The sequence below is a fragment of the Bos indicus genome, chromosome 21 (genome assembly GCF_029378745.1).
Source record: "Bos indicus isolate NIAB-ARS_2022 breed Sahiwal x Tharparkar chromosome 21, NIAB-ARS_B.indTharparkar_mat_pri_1.0, whole genome shotgun sequence".
Taxonomy (NCBI): Eukaryota; Metazoa; Chordata; class Mammalia; order Artiodactyla; family Bovidae; genus Bos; species Bos indicus.
In genome coordinates, this window is record NC_091780.1 from 44,116,900 (window position 1) to 44,134,352 (window position 17,453).

The window sequence follows — 17,453 nt, forward strand, 5'->3', positions numbered from 1 at the left end:
AACCTTTAGATAAGGTGTCACATCCCTGGAAAAGTGACCTTTACCTGGAGAACTGAAGGGCAGGAAGACCTCGGGGGAGGGAAAATGAATTGCAAGAGAGAAAATAGTATAAATAATAGCCTTAAGTGAAGAGATACTAGAAGTTTAAGAAAGTGAAGGGAAATAGTCTGACTGTAGTTTAATTAAAAAGCAAGAGGGTAGCACAAGGTAATTTTGGAGGAACAAACAAATCATAAAGGAGATTACTGGGCAGGTAAGTCTTTGGCTTTTATGTTAAATATAATGGAGAGTCCTGAAAGTGTTTTTAACCAGGTAGTGATGTCGAATTTATATTTTGAGAAAACCAGTCTTTTGTCTCCATTAAGAACAGGTTGTAGAGAGGAAAACAGAAGGGAATATAAAGTGAGAACTTTGGAGGCTCCAGCAGACGTTACTGAGAGGAAATGTGAAGCTGGCCTAGGGCAGTGAATATGGTGAAAAGTGAAATGGCTCAAGATGTGCTTTACAAGCAGAAATAATACAAGTTATTGGTCATTTACTTACCAGAGAGAGTAAGGAAAGAGGTGAAGTAGACTCCGAGGCTTGAATTACTGGTCAAAGGGTGGGTCCTCTTACAATGTGGGAGAAGAGGGCAAGGAGGGCAGCTTGGCAGTATACAATCCAAAGTGCTGTCTGGCAGCCTCGATGGAAGATAGCTTTGCAACTTCTTATGAAACCAAACATACTTTAACCATACAACCCAACCATCATACTCCTTGGTCTTTACTCGGTGAGTTAAAAATGATGTCCATGCACACTCTTGCCCACAGATGTTTATGGCAGCTTTATTTATAGTTGACAAAACTTGTAAGCAACTAAGATGTTTTTTAGTAGATGAATGGATAAACACTGGTACATCCAGACAATTGAATATTATTCAGCATTAAAAAGAAATGACCCATAAAGCCGTGAAAAGATATGAGGGTATCTTAAATGCATATTATTAAGTGAAAGAAGCCCATCTGAAAAGGCTAATAGCATACAATTCCAATTATATGACATTCTGGAAAAGGCAAAACTATAGAGACAGTAAAATAGTCAGTGGTTGCTAGAGATTAGGGGAGAAGGAGAAATGAACAGTTGGAGCACAGCAGATTTTTAGGACAGTGGAAATACTCGGTATGATTCTGTAATGCTGGATATGTGTCATTTTACATTTGTCCAAGCTCACAACAAGTGCCAAGAGTGAGCCCTCGTGTAAACTATGTCTCAGGTGATTGTGACATGTCAGTATAGATTCGTCACCTATAACAAATCCACCAACCATTGTGGTGAGAGATATTGACAATGGGGGGCTATGTACGTATAGGGGCAGAAAGCATATGGGAAATCTCTGTACCTTCCTCTCACTTTTGCTGTGAACCTAAATTGCTCTGAAAGTTAAGTCTACTTTAAAGAAAGACCCATTGAGGGAATTCCCTGGTGGTCCAGTGTTTAGGACTACATGCTTTCACTGTTGAGGGTGGTGATTCGATCCCTGTTCAAGGAACTAAGATCCCACAGACCTGTGTGATGCCAAAAGAGAGAGAGAGAGACCCATTGGGATATAAGCTTGTGAAGACTAGAGGCATCCAGTAGAGAAAGGCAGTGAGATATTCCAGTCTAGAGTTCGGAGCAGTGAGTGGTGTGGCATGGTCTGGGGCTGAGTTGTCAGGGACTTGAATGCTAGAGGTCACAGGGAGAGGAAGCTGGGAAGGATCCGAGAGGGAACTGCAATAGAAGGAAAATCACCACAAGGGTAATAATAGAGCTCTCTTGACTCCTGATTTACTCTAAATCCAGCACTTGTTTCATTACGCAAATATCCTTAGGAACCAAATTGTATGACTGGATCTCAATCTGTGCTCAGGATTCCTGCTAACACCCACTTGAGCTTAGATTGGCAGCATGGAAGTGTCTGTTGTGTGGTTTGGAATATTAATGGATCGTAGCCTTTTGGAAAACCCCAGCCAGGTGACTGAAGCACAGATTGTCATTCTGTCTCTCTCTCTGTCTCTCTCCTCATGCCCTCTCTTCCCCCATCTCAACATACACAGCCTCAAAGTCTCTACTTCCATCCACATTTATCGTAGACCTTACATGAAAATGTTGTACGAGTGCCTTCAGATACATCTGAAAGGGCTGCTGTTTGGTTCCAAGCAGGTTCCCCCAAATCTGGCTTTGGAGACCTCGGCAACCCAAAATGAGCAAATAATTAGGCAATAGATACTATCAGTCAGAATTATTTAAAAAATATAGATGGCGTTTTCCTGAATGGGTTCATCATTTTCCTAAAAGTGGCTCAGGACTTTGGGGTTTTACTAATCAGGGCTCATGGTCCTACAAATGGGAAGTGTGTATTCCCTTTTATGTCTATAAATTGGATGTCACCTGGGCTGGAAAGCCAAGTAGAGAGGTTCCCTGCCGTCTCGCTGGCACAGTTGTCAGTGTGCATGGAGCTGGCAGAGCTGGAGGAATGTGCTTTCATTTTCGTTTACATTCTCACCCATTGGTACTATATGTGTTGAAGAAGCGCTTTCCATATTGAGGCTCTGTATGAAAGTGTAAAACACCAGCATGCTCAGGAAGTGTGAATATGGGTGGTGATTTTGCTGTTCTTTTTAAAGATGCTCGTATTACAAAGCAGGCAAGCTAAAAATTGCACCCATTCTGCCTGAGTGCTATAGCCATAGACCCTTAATCTGCTTTGAAGGTCACAGTGAAACTGCAATGTAACTTCAAAATACTCTTGTGATGCTTAGTGTCCAGGACGGTTTTGTTTTGCTCCCTTTCATAGGTATCTGATGTGCATTAAAGAAGTGGACCAGGATTCAATTTGTTTAACTTGTAGTGAAATTGAATTTAAATAAATTGACAAGCTGAATACAACTAATGTACGTGTAATTTCTTCTCTTCTGGATTGACTGTTTTATAGGGACTTTTGTTTCCATGACATAAGACTTCATACTAACACACATCAAACAGTAACTACAGTACTAAATATAGGAATATGCCTGTATGAGAAGGAATTTTGATAGAATCCCAAGGCTGACATTGATTTCACTGAAAGCAGAAACTGCGTCAGTGTAGAAAACAGTATATATTTTATTTTTTAAAAAACAACAACAAAATGTGGTTAAATAAAAATCATGTATTATGTTAATGGAGGAAAAAAATGCATCAGCAAAAGCCATGTTCATAAAATGTAGTATTTACTCCCCACTTTGAAAAAAATGCACTCTTGTGTATTTTAATACTTAATAAACGTGATTAGTGATAAATTGTGCTTTAATAAAACATTTTAAAGTCCTGATTAATTTTTTGTTTTAGTTGAAACGCAGTATTTTGTGCTTCATCTTGGCAGATATGAATGCTGTTGTTTCAAGTGCAAGAAGAGTAACCTCCAGAACATATTATAAATTGGCTGGCTCAGAATAGGGGGAGATGATTAGATTGTCGGGTTTCCTGCTGAGTGGTACATGCTTGTTTTGTAATACTGTTTTATAAGTCAGAGATTCAAACAGAACATGTAGGTCCAATTCAATACCTCAGCATTGTTGATCTGCTTTTTATTGATTTTTCATCTGCTCAAATCTAAGAGGTCTTGGTAGGTTTCAGGATCTTGTAGCCAAAAGTTGCAGTGAAGGCATTTTAATTAGAAATGCATTGTTTTCACTGAAATAGTGTGAGCATTTTGTTGCTTTTGGGCTTGCCTTTACCATATTCACAAAGTTAAAATATTTTCCATTAAGGAAAAAAGTGTCTTTGTGCAAGCCCACATCAGACTCATAAGGGCTTATGGATTTTGTGCCTGAGCATCACTGAAGATGGTGGCATAGCTTGTATATATTTGTTTCATGAACAGGTAAACAATCTCATATTAAATATAGAGACATGTTGCCTATAAATTTTGAACCCATTATTTGCCTGGTCAATTTTTCGTAGCTTTTCTGTTCTATCCTACTATATAATTACCTTATGACACTTGGAAAATTGCTAAACATTTTTATGCCATTTGAAATTACCATCTAAAACCCAGTTATATTTCCATGTTTTCCTTTCTTATCACTGCCTATGTTAATTTTTCTTCAGGATCCATTGATCAGTGTACAGAGACAATGTAAGTGGGTTGTACTTCCTCACATCAGTGCCTTGTTAATGTCATTCATTAATCTAGAACCTTGAGCTTTTTCAGAGACGGTTAGATATTCCATATTTCCATGGAGTTTTGGGGAAGGGTGACAGCTTACTTACAGCTTCTGCAACCCAATCTCATTGGTCGTCATGTCATTTTTAATACTGATAAAATGGAAGTGCAGGCACGTGCACTTGTAGCCTTTGAAGGTAGGAAGACAGGCTCTGTGGCACACATGTAACATACACCGTCATTCCATCAACCTGCATGGTGCTGGATTAGAGCGAGTCTGTTTATGTTTCTTTACCTCCCTGTTTGCTTTCAGCAGCTGGTCGAGCCTGAATTCATGTCGAGGCACAGGCTCCCCTCAGGAGAGCCTCAGATGCTGCTGCTGCTGGTGGCCCTACCAGACCTTGCAACCCTAGAGCATCTTTATTGTGAGGGACCAGTCAGAGCTGCTGCAGAGTACTGGACCCCCTGTCCACTGAGCATTCACGTGGCTCTTCTGCAGAGCCCACAGCTCTTTGTCTGTTCTACTCTTCTATCTTTTAACCTCAGCATAGATTCCTCAGCCTTGCCATGATTTCAAGTATGAGGCACAAGCAACTCCAGAAGCAAAATATTAGGGGACCTGGTTAAAAGTTATCATGAACAAATCTTCCACAATGAAGGTGAAAATTACTACATAGAGAGAAACCATCTCTTGGACATTTCCAGAACCAGTCCTCTTGCTGCAATTTTTATAAGAGATTAATATGTAAAGTTACTTTTTTCTCGTTGCCTAGTGAAGGATGTGGAAGAGAAACAGACTCAGCATTGTGTTAGGGGTTAAGCACAGAGCCAAGGTGTCCAGATTTAAGTCTAGGCTATGCAAGACATTCTTGGGACAAGACAATATGGGATCTCCAGGTGGTGTTGTCTGGTGGAATTTTCTGGATGATGGACATGTCCTATTTTGTACAGTCTAATATGATAGGCACTAGCCATATGTGGCTGTGGAGCACTAATATGGAGAGTGCAACTGAGGAACTGATTTTTAAATCTTCTTTAATTGTAATTAATTTAAATAGCCAAATGTAGCTACCACATTTGTTGTTGCCATTTGGTGTTGAGTCACTCACTTGTGTCCGACTTTTTACGACCCCATGGACTATAGCCCACCAGGCTTCTTTATCTGTGGAATTTTCCAGGCAAGAATACTGGAGTGGGTTGCCATTTCCTTCACTGTATTAGTGCAGCTCTAATATCATAATTGCGAAATTTTTAAAATTTCTTTAAATAAATATCCCAAGTCATTCTAATTCACCTTCAGAGAACAGGCATGATAAACATATTATTAGTAGGAGCAATAATAATAATAAGTATATATTATTATATACAGCAGCTCTTTTTAAACCCTTAAGCATTGCTTGTGGGAGTAAATAGCTAAGCATATTAATTTATAAGACAGAAGAGACAAAGGCATTGTCAGTATTTATAGATTACCATAACGGGCTGAAAAAGTGTGTGTGTGTGTGTTTAATTACGTCTGCTGAGATGTGCACATATTCAAATACATGGTATATGGAAACCAAACATCGAAGTTGACCAAATTTTTTCCCACCCAGCTTTATTGAAATTATGTAAATCATGTGCTATTAGTTGCCAGAACTACTGGAAATGGGTCAACTAGGCAGAGATTTGAGCTTTTCTTGGGGTTATGTCAAGGAAGTCCTATAATCAAAGTGCTATGCAAACATTCTGAGGTGTTCCCAGGGAGGGCGATAATCGCACTCACTTAGAGATCTATGCTGCCTTCAATACAGACGTGTAACCCCATTAACATTAATAGGACTCACGCTCACATATCGATGGAGAGTAAATCCCTAATTAGTAGTGAGAACTGTTATCACCCCCACTGTGATAATACCTCTGAAAGACTTTAATATTGCTGTAATAATAGGTGCATCTTTAAATTTTTTTTTAAACAATGCAAAAGGTGGCACACAATCAAACATGAGCTTTGTATACCTGTAACTGTCACAGGTAAAATGTTTTTACCACTGGAGTCTGGCTCTGAATCTGATAAGAGCAGGTAGAGGGAGAGTTTCTTCATTTTCTTTACTTAGGGGGACGTGAATGTTTCTCTCGCTCAAAGATGAGATTTGCATGTGCTTTTTTTCTACCCCAGTATGGTAATGATTCCAAAGATTTTGTAGGAGATTTCAGAGAAGGACTAATAGGGAAGCAGCGGTCTTTCATCCCTTTTTGAATGTAATATGTAAGTAGGAGATTCACTGGACGTGGGTTGGCTCCTCTTGGTAATGGAAGGGACACGGGTTGGAGCAGGGAGCTTCCTGTCCACGGCAGCATGTTATTGATGAGCTGGCATTTGCCCTGTGGCCCTCCCAGAGGATTGCTTACATCTATTACTCACACACATCGATTGGTTAATTTGATAATTCTATCACCAATTGCCTGGTGTCTGACCTTTCGCCATGGCGATGATGGCAGGCTCTTCATTTTTACATTGCAGACCAGTTAGATTGACCTTTTTGAGGAGAATGTCAAGGTATCCCTTGATCTTAACCTGTCACTATATTTGTTAGAACCACACTGTCCCTTAACCTTGATTTATGGTGTTTCAGCACTCAGAGTATGCATTGTGTTTGTTTTAAAAATCCCTCCTAACATGTGTGAATCTGAGGAGAGGAGCTGTGCAATGAAAGTTACATCCTTCCCACATGAGCCCTGTGCTCCGACACCATCAGCAACTCTGTTTTTCTTTCACTTGACAAGTCAGTTTACGCATCCTGGGAAACCTCTCTGCATCATTTTGGTGGCAAATGGAAATGCGGACCTTGTTTGGGTGCTGTTTTCTGAACTTGCTTTCTCCTACCCCCTCACAAAATGATCGAACTAGTAAAACCTCTTTAAATACCATCTGAAAAGCAGGGGATGGTACTATGGTGAAGTTCTGTTTGCACTCAGAGGTTTTCATTCTTTTCGTCATCCTCCTAATTTATACTCTTGCCAGAGGGAAGAAATTGTCTTGTCTATGAGTTGCTCCTTGGGGAGCAATACAAGGGCATCACTCTGTGACTCTGAAGCCATAGATTCACTGTTCAGTTCAACTACAGGCAGACTGAAAGCGGACTTTCTCACCGATCTTTCCATGTGTGTGTTGTACACGCACATGTAGTGTGTATGCAGACACAAGTACCTCATTCGACCGAGCTCTGTGTTACCTCAGCCCACTGTGAGAAGCAAGCGGAGAGATGGTATATAATTAAGGCTCTGTCATTATCTAGCTAAAAATAGAGGGAGGAGCTATCCCCTTTGCTTCCCTGTGACTAAAAACCAGCCAAACCAATTTCACTAAAATTCAGTAAAATAAAAACTGTGCTCCCAGGATGAGAAGTTGCATGCCAAATTTCAGCCTGAAGCGAATTTAAATGGCTGAGTTATAAACCTTTCATAAAGGATGTTTTGTCGCTCACTCAAGATAAAAAGGCTCCTTTTTTGAAAAGGAAATTATCTAGGCACATAGTCTTTAGCGGGGATTGTTGCCATTTATTTAAAGAAAACACAATTTTAAATGACTGGGTTTTTGAGGACTGAAAGCAGCAACTGTGTCTGAGCAGTAATTATGTTTCATAATTTTGTTTAGCAAGTATTACATATTATATGAATAGCATCATAGTAAAAATGATTAGCATTCATACTATGCAAAATTCTGCATATTAAGAGCTTCACAGTAGTGTCCTACATACAATACATTGTAATGGCTCCAGATTACATTGTGTCAGGCAGAACCCTCTGTGCCTGTGTGTCTCCCACCCCAGCCCAGCCCAGAGCCAGAGCCGAGAACAGGCCTCCACTTGATACCGAGCACCAGGAGAATGGGCACTCCCAAAACAGCCTCAGAGACACTTCTAAAATTGAGGCAAGGATTTCATTGATGATGTTCATATACCTTCATTATTCTGCAAGCTTAGAGAAAGACCTGGTTCTGCCATATGCATTCATCATGTGTGTGCGGTGTTAGGGTATGAAATGAAGGCACAGCCCACGTGTTCCATAAAGAGCCCTCAGAATGACGGAGTTGTTGATTGGGATGTTTCTGCCTTAGGAGGTCTTGTGTTTGCAGCCCAGCATCTCAAAACAGTTTTCCCAACTTGGGGATCAGGCCATGAAGCTAGACTAATGATGTCTCACCTGAGGAGACTCAGAGAAGTTTGTAATTGGACTGGGGTCACACCTGTGTACCTCTAGGAAGCTTAACTCAGGGAGACTTGGACCGAGAGAAGCAAATTCCAAGGGTTACACACAGGCTTAAGCAACAAAGGCTATTTTTATTGCTGTTACTGTTGTCTAAAAACATGGGTGTGTACTTCTATTTCCATAATTTGATTTTCTGCAGTAAATAACATTACTTATAAAGTCAAAAATTAAAATGAAATACATATCATGTATATACACAGATTTGCCATATATATGGATAGATAGATACAGCAATAGATATGAAGATGAAAGAGGTAGCTGCAGTGGGTGAAAGAAACTGCAATCACACATAAAACTTTTTTTTTTAAGAACATTAACCCTGTATAAAAAGCTCTAAAACAAGTGACAATGACCTACAGACTGAAAACTTACCTAGAAATTTAACTTCCCCACAAAATATTATTGAAAAGAACACTGTATCCAGGTATGATTCCTTTCCAGAATCAGATCCCAGAGACTTTTAAGGCTCTCTTGGTTTGGTTCTATAAAGGGGTTCCCCAGGAAAAAGAGAAAATAAAATTTGAAAGCAGTTAGTACACTAACTTTCTCTTGTAAATGCCCTGCAAATCCTGGAGGGTGAAGTTCAGACCGTAACTGGTTTTTAAAACAAACAAAGAGGGGGAGGATAAAACAAGTCTAGACTTGTGTTTTCCCACAGCACTTAACAGGTGTAGCTTCATGATCCCACCCAGCCAACTGGAGGAAAAGCGGAATATTCCCAGATCACCTGTGAGCAGCAGTACAGCTTAAGGTCTGGTAAAGCCTTAGGAACCCAGTGCCTAGCTGCCACATGAGTTATGTCAGCACATTTTGATTCTTGATGTGTTTAAAGATGGCATTTACCCATGAGGCAGGAGTTTTAACCAGTTAAAATAGAGACCTTTTAATCTGTTATCGACAATGCACATTTGTCCAATATTAGTATTTGCAGGCTAAACAGTGTCCCAGGCATTCAAACAGACCGATGCTACAGTTGTCTGATTCTTGCTCTCATGGCTCTTCATTTCTCACTACTTCCAACAGTTCATCTCTGGCAACCTTCCCACAGTGAGGCATGGAAAGAAGAATGCATGTTCTGTGTTTCTTTTTCTCCTTTGCCCATCTTCTAGCTCTGTTCTGCTTCTGTCTCACAGAGTCTGAACAGAGGAGAAGAAAGGAATTGAGGGTTCACTGTGCTTCTCTCATAGTCTCCCCGTTGCTGCTGCCCTCTCTCCCTGAATTCTTGTGAAACAGTAGCTTCAGGGTCATAGTTCCACATACAGGACACAAACAAAAAAGGTCAAATGTTTTCATGATTATTCTTCAAAGGAAGGGAGTTTGAGGAAGGCATCTAACAATGTGGTGCTCCACAATCACTGAGCCATACGTAACCAATCCAATCCAGAGAGTCTGAGCTGGGTCTTTTCTTTAGACATGCAGTCCCACATAAGGAAGAATGATTTTCAAAATCCAGGAAGTGGGTGGAAGGAAAGGCTTTTAAGAATCCCAAGTACTGGCATTTTGGGTTTGAAGTTTGAGTATCTCTGCACATATAAAGCTATGTGAATTTCTCCCTGGCACATTTTTCAAAGTGGGCTTCTGCGCTCTGAGATGAAGATGCAGGGACCAAGGAAGACCCTTAGCTTGGTTCTCCACCTCTAATCAGTGTAGCCAAACCATTGGCACAGATGTACCAGCTACAGCTTTTACTTAACATGAAGGTGACCTGAATGATCGGAAACAGTGGAAAGTTTTAGTCTTGAGGGTGTTTTCTCTGAGTCCAAGTTATTGTTTATATTTCCATGAAGAAAGAGTTACCAGAGTTATTAGTAATACAACCTGATTCATGGAAACTATGCAAATGTCCTTAGATATGATTCTTACCTGACCTGGCTGTTTGTTTACACCAGCTTTTTTCAACTCCTTTAGAGACAAAACGTTCTGGGGCAGGGAAATCACAGCAGAATTTGGTGGTGGTGGTATTGTGTGTAAAAAGCACACTTAAGTGCTAATCTAAACTAGATTTAAATGTAAATCATGCAAAGGAAAAGACTAGCAGGCCAGTATAAGAGCTAGTGGGCTATCACAGGCCCCTCAGCCCCCAAGATAGTAAATACAAATGAAAATGGTCTGGATTATTTCATAGCATTAGAACATGTTTCCTTGCTAATAGGAATAATTTTGAAGATGAATGTTTTAGATTAGGAATAGTTTTTTAAATGTTTATATTTAAAATGCCTGTCTTTCTTTTTGATTTACATCAAGAGAAATTATTTTTGTGATTCAAATATTTAGTGTTAATGAATAGAAGAAATTAACATATAATTTTATGTCTCCTTAAGAACAGTTTCTTACAGAAATAATGTAAATTAAAGGGACTGTGTTAAACATACTCCATATGTCCACCCTCTCTATTAGGGGCCATTTTAATGAAGCTTCTTTTCACATGGAAAAACAAAAAGTAAAGCAGAGTGAATCTGAAGACTAAAGTTAACAATAAAAGGAACAGCATCCCTCATTATAGTGGCAGTCTGAAAGGTCAGCAGCTTGGTAATATGTACTTTGCATAATACGTAAATAACTTGATTTATTGTCTGTGAGAGGCAATAGTATTAAAGGTGAATTTGAAACCCAAGGCTGTAAGTCTCCTTAAAATGTAGCCTTTTCTTAAAAAGTAATCATCTGTCCTACTAAATCTGGATCACTCCCCCTTACAACAACAAAAGAACACGTGGCAGCCTCCCTGTCACACTCTCACCTTTTTCCTTTCACCATGATTTTTGAATAGAATCGTACAGATTTCTACTTCCTTGTTCCATATTAGTCTCACCTCTGGAATCCACATTCATTTAGCCTCAGAAAGCAGCTCCCATGTCTAGATTCCAGGTGTGTGACTGGGGTGTGAAGAATCTGGAGCCATCGCTGAGCCCCAGGCACAGCTGGAGCCCATGGTAGAGACACTCTGCAGACCTCCTTCGAGGGATCTGCGAGTGAATTTTTTATTTTTAATTTGGACTTCCATGTGCTAGGTGTCCCGGTCTCTAAAATGTGTATGTCACAAATCAAGGAGTTAACTGTTCTGCTAAGTTTCTCTGGAGCACGTTTACATATTAAATAACAAGCGAATCGCTATTCAGGGAAAGGACCAAGTGAGTCAACCCTCTAATGAGCTGTAGGATCATTTCATCTAATTCCTCCAATTACTCCCCATCCAAAAATTAATTTTAAGTCATGAGGGTAATATAAGAAAATAAAATATTATTTATAGGTTCCCAAATCTATAATAGCATTAAAAATTATCTTTGCACTTATTCTAACATACCACAAATAGACTAAAAAGTCTATTAAATAAAAGGCAACTGGTAGCTGGGGGTAGTTGGAATATTAGAGTGATGAAGCATCTCTTTTTGCTTTCTTATCTGCCCAACTCTAGTATAAATGCATGTTCATTTTTGTTAACTTTTATCTTTCTCCTCTCCTTTTCTTGCTTACCTTTCTCACTGGTGAAGGATCTTTAGCATCTGTTAGCTCCTTGGCATTCAAACCTGTAAGTTTCTAATCATCAGCTTTGCTGTGGTTAGACAAGGCTGGCTTTTTGTCCGCCTCCCTGTTGCAGAACTGTATTCTGTCCTGACTTCCTCCCCCTGCTCAACACAGCTCTATTCACTTCTGAAGTAGTCTTACTTCATCTTTGATTTTGAATGTTTTCTTTCTCTGCCCAAAATAAAATGATTGCGAAGCGAAATCCTGTCCTCATTTTCCAGAGAACTCCCTAAAAAAAGGCCCTTCCCTTCCTTCATATCCCTGCTACCAAGTAAATAGTTCTGCGTTCCTCTTGAGCATTGTCTTCTGTAACCCCTCTCTTCATGGCGATACCATCTCCAAGCTTCTTTCCTTAAATAGTCATTATATCATAAGGTAAATCCTTTTTATCTTAGTTTCCTTCTCTTTTATTCTTTCAATTCTTTCCTAAAAACTTAGTGTGAACTTCTGCCCACCCTCTCCACCTCCAGTAAAAGCTTCTTGTGCTTCTTACCAATCTGTCTTCTGTATGTAGATTGATCCACCAATTTGGGATCTTGATTGAAGTAGTAACATTTCATCCAGGAATTATGGAAACTTTAAAGGGTCACAGAAGGGTCTAACATATTCCAAACTTAGCTACTCACAAGGCAACTACACTGCCTATATTCTTTGTCACCATCTTCTTCATGAGCTGTCATTCAAGCAATCACTTCACCAAGTAATGTGCATTAAGCTCTCTCAAGATTTATTTTTTGTAAACCTTCCACAGTTGTCAGAATATAACCAAGAATACACATAAAATGATGGCAGAGAAAAATGTTAATGCAAAAACCAGAAAACATATTCTCTGTCCCCTTAAAGACATTAGTAAGACATTGACTGGACTATATGACATAAACAGTTACCCTAATACCTGCTAATAATACACGATGTAATACTATAATATTAGCCAATTAGCCACAGATACTGTAAATGGTTTTAGTTTCCATGCCAGTTAAGCCACTTACTGAGAGATAAGATAGTTACTCTTATATAGCTGTGATAATAATTTCATGCCATAGAACTATTTACAGAGTTAAAGATAATATTTGAAAAACATATGGGGCATGTTCAAAAGGAAATAATAAGACCCTAATTGGTAAGATAGAATGGTACCTTTGGATTCCATGCCTCCGATGTGTTTAATATAACCCATTGACACAGAGCTCCTGCAGGCCATGTTGTGTTGTTTCTTTTTCGTATAAGGGAACATAGCAAGGGACAGAGGCTTATGTCCATTTATATATATTGTCTTCTGTAACCCCTCTCTTCACGGCAATACCATCTCCAAGCCTCTTTCCTTAAATCTTCATTTATCGTCGCCTTCATTGTGGTCAAACAAGGCTGGCTTCCTGTCCCTATATGTATAAAACTGAACCTAATTAAAAATGTGATTCTTGGGGGGAAAAAATCATGTTCTAAAGAGCCTGATGGAAAATATGATTTGACATGTGAGAAAAATATGACCCCTGTCAGAAAAGATGAATTGAAGGGAAAGCTGAAAGAGGGAATAACTCTTAATTAAATCTCTTTCTTATTCTACTTTGTTTATCCTTTTTCTTTACCTTTCATTTTCTCTCTTTAGAGGGGGAATTTATATTCATGTACAAGGAAACATTCTGCCTCAATAGGAAAGGACGATTGCTCTGCTATAAGCTGGTTAGTAGAAAGAATATCTAAAACATTTTTGGTAAGGTCCCATGCACAACAATTTTATTTAGAAGTTATGTTATCTACTATTCTGGGGTTGCAAAAATAAATCTCAGTCCAAAGCTATAATTGCTGGTACCTACATCATATAGGGTCTCAAACATTGCTTCCCAAAATTTCCATCCAGAAAGTGTGAAAAAGCTTAGTAGTGTGCCAATACCTTGGGTCTCATCATTTTGGGAAGAGAAAGCTACCAGTGGATCTTGAGTCCCATGCTTGATCATAAATGAAAGCCCAATTATATACAGCATGATTGAGCAGGCTACCATCTTGAATTCCTCTGTGGACTGATTTACATTGCCAGGCCTTTTTTTTTTTTTTTCCTTATGTTGTGTGTTATTGTGCTTGGCAGGAGATTTTTATGTTGCATGTGCTTTGAAGACTTCACAAATACCATAGAATATGTAATGCATTTACAAAACTACCAACAATAAAAGCTGGCATAAGCTTTAAGAAATGTGATTCCCAAGACTTTTATATTTCTAATCACATGCAGAACAAACTGGTTTACTTAGCTTCCTTGGCATATGGGATGGAAATTCTCTAACAGTCCCTATGTAGCATTTTAAATTGGCTGTCCATTTTAAAGGGTAATAGCCCTTTTGCAGTAGAATTAAATGAATTAAATTGTTAGACTTGAGGATTCTAGGAATTCATGTATTTTCATATTCAGAGTTGCATCCCGAAGTGCTGATTTAAGCAAATATTTATTCCGCACCTACTGTGTGTTGGCAACTTTTCTGGTCATCAGGGAAATAATGACAGCTCCTGCAGTAGTGGTGCGTACAGCCTTTGGGGGAGCTAGCGACAAGCAAATGAGCAATCACAGTTAGTATTAGAATAGCAGACCAACGTGCCATGGGGTCCTGTGGGAAGAAACACTCAATAACCCACACTTAGAAGAAACTGACGATTTTAGGGGTGGTTTGAAATTAGGTGGAAACAGTGATAGAAGAAAATGTGCCAAGCAAAGGAGAGAACGTATGGAGAAACAAGCCAATAATTTGCTTCTCTCCAAAATAAAAATATACTTTAGACAAATATTTGCTTTCAATATAAACAGTTAACTATGTACAAGCATCTATACAGGTAGCATGATCAGCTCATTCCCAAGTTTATTAAATTAAATTAAAAGTTTATTAATATTAGAAACACATATCAACCAATAAATTATTGACTCTAGAGACTATATTTTAACATTTAAGACTATAACTTATCATTAAAATTGGTAACACAGTATAAATATTATAGCCGCATAGTAGGTTGATGGTGGTTGAATATTTAATGGGGAAAAGTGGAGAAAAGTTATATACTCCGTAGGAAAAAAAAAAAGACTAGTTTCTTCATTCCAACTTTAGCAATTTCTGTTTTGATACCCTACAGACATGCTCCTCAGAAAGTTTTGAAGAAAGCCTACTTGCTAGAAATTCACATGAGGCAAAATAACATGTGAGTTATTAAAAGGCCTTTCAGCAAAACTGGGATTAATTTCCATATCCCTCAGGAGCCCATCTGTACTCCCTTGTTACACAGGTGGAGTTTTAGAGGGTGGGTTAAAAATTAAGATACCACAAAGTAAATTAAAAATAACTGAGCTATACTCAAATCACCTAGAGTTGTCTAGTGTATTTTTTTTTAATTCAAAACAGGAAAAAAGAACAGGTATTTCCAAATTAGAAAATATATACACTTACTGACTTCCCTGGTGGCTCAGATGGTAAAGCATCTGTCAACAATGCAGGAGACCTGGGTTCAGTCCCTGGGTGGGGAAGATCTCCTGGAGAAGGAAATGGCAACCCACTCCAGTATTCTTGCCTGGAAAACCCCATGGACGGAGGAGCCTGGTAGGCTACAGTCCATGGGGTCACGAAGAGTCAGACATGACTGAGCAACTTCATATACAAACTTCATATATACAACTACTGTCAGAGACACCCAGTTGAACACAATAGACAGTGCATTCAAATACCCTGATGTCCAGTGGCCTCCACGATTCTTTTTGCATGATCTCTCACACCCCTGCCTGGGCTACCTCTTCGACTTCATTGCCCACCCCTTCTCCTCGTCCACCTTCTCTGGCTCAGTGACCTCCTTGCTGTGCAAACGTGCCAAGCTGGCCCTTCTTCAGTATTTCTACATGACCTTTCTCCCTGTCATGTGCTTCTTCCACCCTCAAATCAATGGGCTTTTTCTTCTTTGAACCCTTTGATCAAGCGGCATCTTAGAAGAAGCCTTCCCTGGGCACCCGGTATAAAGAGCAGCCTCCACCCCTTGCCTTGCTGCCCTGTACCTCCTATCCTCCTCCTCACTCTGTTTTGTTTTCCATCATCACCCTTATTGCCTGAAAGGCTGTGCGCTTATCTACCCTCTGTCTCTCCAAGCCCAGAACAAGCTTTGCAAGAACAGGGATTTTGCCTGTAATGTTTATTGCTCTGTTTCCCTGATCCTACAACACAACCTGGCGTGGACACATCGTAGGTATTCAGTAAATGGTTGTTCATTGGATGAAAAAGCGCTAACTGTTTTGAAGCAGGAGATACCTTTCCATATAAGTGTGTGTGTGTTCATGGGGTGTGTGTGTGTGTGTGTGTATAACACATAGTATGACCTTACGCAGTCTGCAGTCCTATACATAAATGAAAGATGCTGTAGAAGTGATTAAATGGAAGGACCAAAAGGCAGACTCCTTTCTTTTGTTTCTCAACTAAATGTATGATTGTTTAGGAGCTTTTTGTTTGTCTTTACATACCAGACATTCTCTAATAAATATTAACAAATAACATGCTGGTTATAACATTATAGTCTGAACATTTCCCATTCCAACTATTTCTACTAAATAAAGCACGTCCAAAGGCTTTGTATTATTATGCTTAAAGGCTGCCTTTATGTACAGTATCAGTGTATGGTAGGCATTGGAAAGCCACAGACTATGAGCCAGTTAACCTATATTATTATAGTATTATAACAGTCATCCTATATTTATTGACTATCTCGTTATGAGGGAAGAAACATATTTAGTTATCTTACTCCAGGGTTGCTCTGTAGGGAGACAATTTCTATCCTATTTCTGTACTCACAGTAGAACCTGTTATGTTCTCGATTTCCCTTTATTTCACGTACCAAAAGTTTATATTTTCTGTGTTGTTGACTTTGAAAAGTTCCTCCCATTCAATTTTGAATTTTCCCAGTTGGGATCACCGTTGAACATTCCAAACCTAACTAGTAGCTTTTATAGTCTCATCAGGCTAAAGGATATCCATAGTAAACTCAAATAGAAAAACGAATTATTTTGCTCTCTAAGAAATTAAAGAGCCATCTCCACCTCAGCTGATGAACTACTGTGGACCTAATAATGTCTGTTAGGGACTGAAATCTTCGTTTTGTGGAATTTGAATGAGCATGTTGCATTGCTACCCAATCCCATGCCTGAAAGTGTAAGAATATTTCTGGGACATCAGGGATGTTAGCCCAAATGGAGAGCAGAAGGGCAGAGTGCAATGCTTTGGCTACTGGAGAGAAATGAGTAGAGGAAAAATGTCTTGTCATAGAATTTGCTGCTGTTTGTTTTCCTTTACACTTCTAGTAATATCTGTTTATGATCAAATATAAAGAAATACCTTAGACTGCCATCTTGTGTGGGAATTAAAACAACTGAGCATTGAAGTAGTATAAATAAACCTTGAGCATTTTCTGTCTGTTCATTTCTGGCCAGTGAAACCTGGTTAATATGTTTAGTCATTTTGATTCTAAAGGTGGCTACCCCCTCCTCTTACTCTGTTCTCTG

At 39.2% G+C, this 17,453-nt stretch overlaps 1 protein-coding gene across 7 annotated transcripts in view; it reads left to right on the top strand.

The window, feature by feature from the left end:
* NPAS3 (neuronal PAS domain protein 3) overlaps nucleotides 1-17,453 on the top strand; it is a 957,609-nt gene that overhangs the window by 615,499 nt on the left and 324,657 nt on the right. The gene's annotated exons all lie outside the window — the stretch shown is intronic.